A 7,404-nucleotide genomic window follows, 5' to 3' on the forward strand; every position below is an offset into this window, starting at 1 on the left:
AATTTATGGATATAAATTGTAACTTTACACATGTGTATGATGATCTTAATTGATCATAAAAATAATAATGCAACTTGTGGGCCATGGGGCTATCTCTCAACAAACACCAAAGATAAGACTTTGCTGAAAATGGAACACTTGAATGACCTTCCCAGCAAGGTCTCAATGACATCATCTACTTATGATGCTGAACATTAAAGGGACTGTACAGTAATGATTGAGGTGGGGGTTCATGTTTTGAACATTCTTAAGTGAGATAATGAGAAACCTCATGTGAAATATGAAAGAGCATGTAATTTTAAGAAGGATTCAACGTTTATTTGATAAAAATCGGTTTTGAAATGGGTGAGATATCCCCAAAAGTGATAATATTAAAAGGCGACATGCCCCAACTTTATTAGGACCTCTTTGTTTCACCTTGTTTATGGATAACTCAGCCATTTCAAAACCGATTTTCATCAAATAAACTTTTGATTCCCATTAGAATTGCACGCTCTTTGACATCTCATAGAGTGGTTTCTGAATATCTCGCAAAACGTAAAAAGCTAAATTCTCGCCTCGCCCAGAACTGTACACACCCTTTAAGGGGATTGTATAGTTTTGGTTGAGAGCTAATTTCAGGTTTCTAACATTTCTTGGTGAGATAGTGAGAAACCTCTTATGAAATATGAAAGAGCATGTAATTCTATGAGGAATTCAACATTTATTTGATGAAAATTGGTTTTAAAATGGCTGAGATATTCAAAAAGAGCGATTCCAATCAAGTGTGGAACCCACACTTTATTACACTTGCTTACCCCGCGTTCACATTAGTCCCCGCGACGCGGGGAAAGTCCCGAGCTGTGGGACTTTCTCCTCGAAAACCATAATGTGAACGCTCGCTGGGACTTGTCCCCTCGTCCCCGCGAAGCAAGTCGGGTACGGGGACAAGATTTTGGAGGGGAGAGTGACCTTGGGGCGAAATTGATAGCGTCCAGCTGTGGTCATCAAATGTGCGCATGCGCTATGCCTGGTTTCAAGTGGCAGAGTTCGCTCCAAGCCCCAAAATGCCCCCACAGCTCGGGGACAGATGAGATACCAATGTGAACGGTCAGTCGTAAAATAGATAAGATCTCTTGTGACTGTCCCCGCGTCGCGGGGACCAATGTGAACGCGGGGTTTGTTTTACTTTGTTTTTGGATGTTTCAGTCATTCCAAACCCGATTTTCATCAAATAAACTTTGAATTCCTCTTAAAATGGTATGCTCTGTACTATATCACAAGTGTTTTCTTGGTATCTCGCAAAAAGTTAAAAGCCCAATTCTCATCTCCACCAATACTGTACTATCCCTTTAAGTAACCTAGTACTCTTTTTAACACAGACTCCATGCCTTAAGATATGCACATCAGGACCCAGGATTCTTTTTTATTTGTTTGTATGTTTTTACAGCTGTATGACAAAATCCTTGCATTATACTGTGCTGATGCCTGGTCTTGCCTACCAATTGCACAATTGAACCATGATGAAAGTTACCATAACCATATGATTTCCTGCTATAGGGTCCATGGAGCATTTTTCAGTGTGTGTGTATGCCCGCAGCCACCCCCCCCCCCCAACACTGAAAAATATTCTGCGGCGGCCCCTGTAGCAGGAAATCATTTGGGGGGTTTTGGGTAACTTTCATCTCGGTGCATTTGGAAGGCAAGATCAGGCATCCGCACAGAAATACAAGTATGCATGTATTTTGTTTTAAAAACAAACAAATAAACAAAAAAGAATCCTGGTTCTTGATGTGCATGACATTCTAAGCCCATCTCTGGGAGGGGGAGGTGGCGGGGGAGTGGGTGTCAAGGTAAGGTTTGATGGGAAGAATCTAAAGGAGGATCTTTTTTAAAGATAATAAAAAGTTTTGGTACCTCAAAAATTTCCTTGTCTTAGTTTGTGAGACTTACTCGCCCCAAAGTGCTCTCATGTCTTAGTAATCATGCAATTAACTGCGACCAGCAGCCCCATACGCATAGCGACCAGCAGTCCCATACGCATAGCGTAATCGGGCTTCGCATTGTAGCATTCAGGATCATGACAGATTTAGTATTGCGGGATAAATGTTAACTTAAAATCCCAAAAATTCTTCAATTTGAAGACTTACCAATTAACGTGAAGTATTGAAAACAGGCTTCGGGCAACGTTTGGTTCTGCCTATAGTCCCTTTCTGTTCGAATTGATGACTGAATGTGACTCGGCCGAGAGGACCTTGGGAGAGCTACATACACCATGTACACTGAATACTACAGCCAGTGCATGCGAGCACATCACATGCGCACAAATTTCAAATCCCATATCAACGGATAAGATGTTTGTGTGCGCATGCGCTGGCCGTAGTAGTTAGTGTATGCATCGGTCCATGGTATGTAGCTCTCCCAAGGTCCTCTCGACCGAGTCACATTCAGTCATCAATTCGAAAAGAAAGGGACTATGACATTGGCAGAACCGAACAACTGGCAGAACCAAACGTTGCTCGAAGCCTGTTTTCAATACTTCAACTTAATTGGTAAGTCTTCAAATCGAAGAAATTTTGGGATTTTAAATTGACATTCACCCGCGATACTTATTCTGTCATGATCCTGAATGTTACAATGCGAAGCCCCATTACGCTATGCGTATGGGGCTGCTGGTCGCAGTTAGCTATGCGTACAATGGGCTGCACGCTGCTGGTCGCAGTCAGTGGTTTCGTACAATATTTATCGACGCTGTACGGCGACGGCTCTGGTACGAAACCATTATTGCATGATTACTAAGACATGAGAGCACTTTGGGGCGAGTAATTCTCACAGACAACGTACTTTAACGTGAAACACAAACCAAGACAAGGAATTTCAGGGAAACTTTTGAGGTACCAAAACTTTTTATTATCTTTAAAATTAAAATTCATGAGTGATATGATTACTTTTTTTTTGGATGAGCCGAAAGTGTGTGTGTGTGTGTGTGGGGGGGGGGGGGTTGCACCAGCCCTCCCCAGTTCCGCTGCCCCTGTGCTAGTAATTGATCCCAGCATTTATCACTGCTTGTGTTATTTTCACAATATACATGTAGTCACTGCATGAAATTTCAGACCCCAACCTGACTGTGGTATCTTCATTCTTTGTGTGCCATGGTATAAATCCCCTGTGTGTCACATTGTTCTGAAACCACAATGTACACTGTAAGAGCACTTTTTGAGAACATTCTGTTTTTCAAAGCCATACAGAACATTGTGACTTTTCATAGGAGAGTATATACAAGAAATAAAGTACACCAAAATTGTACATAAAACTGCAAGCTTTGATGTCATGTAAATTATGTGACAAACATACGGCTATTTTCCTTGCTAATGGCCAGTATTCAAGGCATAACCCCAAAACAGACGGCAAAAGTGTATTGCATGTTACGCTGCCAAGCCGTCGACTCAGTTGGGCACGTGAAAGACGCACACAAAGAATTCATGTGTTGAATAAACAAATGATGATGATTTGTGGGAGCAAAGACATACAGCTGCTCTTTCACAGTATCAACCCAAAAAATGTTATAAATACAATGTGTTTTTGCATAAAAATCAAAAGGAGAGAGAGCAGCGAGGTGCTGACACCATCACCTCATCAAATGAAAGTGTGTTTGCAAACAATCACTATTCAGTAAAAATACCACATGTATGAGAAATTTCAATTTTCTTTGATTTTAGGTTCACTTGTGATGAAACCTTTTTCATACTCATGCTGTCAGTTTACTTTACTCAACTTGAGTATTGGAGTTTAAAGATCAACTTGTTCACGGTACTGGTAAACTGCCCTGAGAAAAGCAGCGACCCCTTGATGACAACAATTTAATCAGAGCTATTGAGGAAGGTCTTGAAAAATTAATCCAAGGAGAGAATCAGAGCTTTGTGGATGGAAGATGACAGTATCCTTCATGCAAACAAGACCTCATTCCAAAAAGAAAATGACCTTACAAGTTGAAATAGCAATTCCTTGCATTCAATGAAGCTCAACATGATTAATTTTTTAACTAAAGTTTGGATGTAAAGTGATAACAGCATGTTCAAAATCATGCTCTAGTACAGGGCATGTACAATTTGTATGGATAGATAGATATTGAATGCTGACATTCTACTGTAATATCACTAAAGGGTTCCCTGTCATACAGAGTTTCCTTTATTGAATACTCAAAGTGAGAATGAAACTATAACCCCAATCCCAACCCTAACCCTCCAGATTACCACCAGTAGTTTAAGTTTTCCACAGTGAGGATAAACTTACAAAATGAAGATCTAACAAGTGTATCTTCCACTTGTCAATCTTAATAGTGGGGTTACTTATTGAACTCCCACCTCAACACAGTGTATCTTTTGTGACATAAAATTAAAATGAGGTGTATGTAAGAAACTAACTAGAAATGCCACTATAACATGATGACTGGTATGCCTCCACTATCAAAGAAAATGAAATGGCACATTTGACAATTTGATGGTACAAACCCAAAATAGGTTGAGTGATTCCTCAACCAAAGACACAAAATTTTACTTGATTTTTGACCCATGACTTATGACCCAATAGCCCACACTTTTTCTTTTCCAAACAATCACTATCTACGAATAGATAAGCTATACACCAATTCTTTGTATACACAAGCTTTATACTTTGAGCCATTTTTAAAATATGGAAAAAAAAAATACTGAAAGCTATTTTCAGAGGGATGTTGCACTTCATGCTCTGCACATGTGCTATGTGCACTGTACTGTACAGCAGGATATATTCGCGGCGGCTTGAAAACTTCGCACATTGGAGCCAACGGCCTTTTTTTTTTTTGTGAATCGCCACTGGCATCTGATGCATTATGGTGTAGCTAGTAACAAACTTTCGCATTCATTTTGATTTTGCAAATCTTGGCTCTCATGAAATTAGAATGCACGTAAACATCTCTGGTTTTACAGTATTGCGATTGATCTCCATTTCGCCAGAGGGTTCAGGCGAGAGAATCTCCAACTTCATAAACTGAAGAAATGCTTGGGGTAGAGCATAATCAGATGATTAGGGCTTCAACTCTTTCAAGTAACCTGGAGCTAAAATCAATGATTATATGGCACAGTTGAAAGTCTGCTAGTCAGTTCAGAAATGCATGTGTGTTTTGTGCTTCAGTCTGTGTGTGTCTATGTGCGCTCGTGCGAGCAGTTTATGAACTGTATTTGTCAACCGACTTGAAGAAAAACTCGTAAATATTGATTTTTACTATTTTTTTGCTCATGTTTACAATCATGAAGATACACTGTATGTCCTTTGATACTAGACTGCTAACTTCAGTTTCAGATTGAGCAGTTCAATTTATGACATTGTCCACATGTTCAAAAAACAAACAAACAAACAATTTGATAGGCCTAATGTTAAAGGGATCGTATAGTTTTGGTTGAGACCTAATTTCAGGTTTCTAACATTTTTGGTGAGATAATGAGAAACCTCTTATGAAATATGAAAGAGCATGTAATTCTATGAGGAATTCAACATTTATTTGATGAAAATTGGTTTTGAAATGGCTGAGATATCCAAAAAAGAGCGATTCAAATAAAGTGTGGGACCCACACTTTATTACGATCACTTTGTTTTACTTTGTTTTTGGATGTCTCAGCCAATCCAAACCCGATTTTCATCAAATAAACTTTGAATTCCTCTTAAAATGGTATGCTTTGTACTAATCATAGTGTTTTCTTGGTATCTCGCAAAAAGTTAAAAGCCCAATTCTCATCTCCACCAATACTGTACCATCCCTTTAAGAGTTCTAATAGAGTAAAACCACCAGTTTTCGGACACTTTAAAAGCTTTTTTGCAATATTTGTTCAACACAAATAATACATACAAAATTATATCTACAACATGATAAATATATATCAAACTAGTTTACAATGTAACTCAATGTTGATTTTGTTAAATACATCACAAAATTTCACAAAATCCCAAAATATTATCACCTTGATAATCCACCAGAATCCGTCCGGCCTCTCCAGCATCTGGACGTGCGCTATTATGTGTGTTTAATGTCAATGCACATACAAAGCCGCTGAAAAATGTGCCATACAATAGCTTGTTGGCGCAAGGTTGCATCGGGGACGTGACGTTGCGGTGCCCGTTGGTGTCCACGAATTCTGGCAAGTCAGCACTTGCATTCAACCCTTGTACGTGTACATTTAGTCAAGTGCTGCATCAGCACATATGGAGATTTTGTTTTTCTTTCGTGTTTTTGAGGATACCATCACACTCTGAGCTTGTGATAAGTGAAAACTCTCGCAACAGAACGGCATATTTTTTTTATTTTTAGCGCTTTCTCAGTGACCCTGATTCTTAACAGGGAACTTAATTCAAACGCTTTTGGGAAAAGTTGCGCCGATTCTGCGTTTTTGACAGCGAAATTTGGCATTTTAAATGAATTTTTGGAGGTGATTTAATAGGGACTTTCCTGTTGTGAACGAGTGTGCCAGTATGTGAAACAATGTGATATGCGTGTGTTGTGACAGTAGAATTTGCTGGCTTGTGATAGAAACTAAGTGATAAGTGTCAGGATTCTGGAGGCTGGCCGAAAACCGGAGGTTTTACTTTTAGTGTAACGTTAGTAGACCTAGAATCTATCTAGAGATCAGTGGAAACATTTACGTTGTAAACACAAACGTGCACATACTACGTAGGCCTAACCATCATATTCAAATTAAATCTGGATAAACTCTGGAGTCTAACGTTAACAGTTAATGTTAGACAGAAAAATATAGATTAGGACCTATGTCCTACCGTATCTATCCATCCGAGCGAGAGGAGTTTTTGTTTCTTCACTCCCTTATGACTATGGCCCTTCTCCGTGAAGCCAGAAGTATTCTTTGCGGAACATATCCACGACTAACCCCGTCGCGGGGCGCTGTGTCTTGTATTTGTCCGTATGGGGTCGCTGCTGCGGTTAATCCACGACAAGATACATGTACGCCTACATTGTACACTTACAGACTGATCTTTCCGTCAAGATTTACATTTAGGGCCTAGAACCTACCTTATAACTAACCGTTAACTGTTAAACACAACCGTCTACACAATTAATACACCAGAGCGGAAGTCTAATCAGCTAATGTTCAGTTACTGTTAGCATGATAGCATTGGTCTGTTGGTTAGTGTTAGTGTTACAGTCAATTTTACAGTATTGATCTAGGCCTATCTGTTAATTTTACACATGTGACATGGTTCATCAGCTATCAGTGCAGTGTCCATGGTGGTGTAAACTTTATTGCTGTAATTGCTTGTGTTCCTGTTTAACGTTAAATATGATAGTTAATTTAGTTTGATGTCACTAACCATGCTAACGTTACACTTCTCAGACTTCAACTTAGACACTAGTTCAAAATTGATAAACTTACATTT

The sequence above is a fragment of the Diadema setosum genome, chromosome 1 (genome assembly GCF_964275005.1).
Source record: "Diadema setosum chromosome 1, eeDiaSeto1, whole genome shotgun sequence".
Taxonomy (NCBI): Eukaryota; Metazoa; Echinodermata; class Echinoidea; order Diadematoida; family Diadematidae; genus Diadema; species Diadema setosum.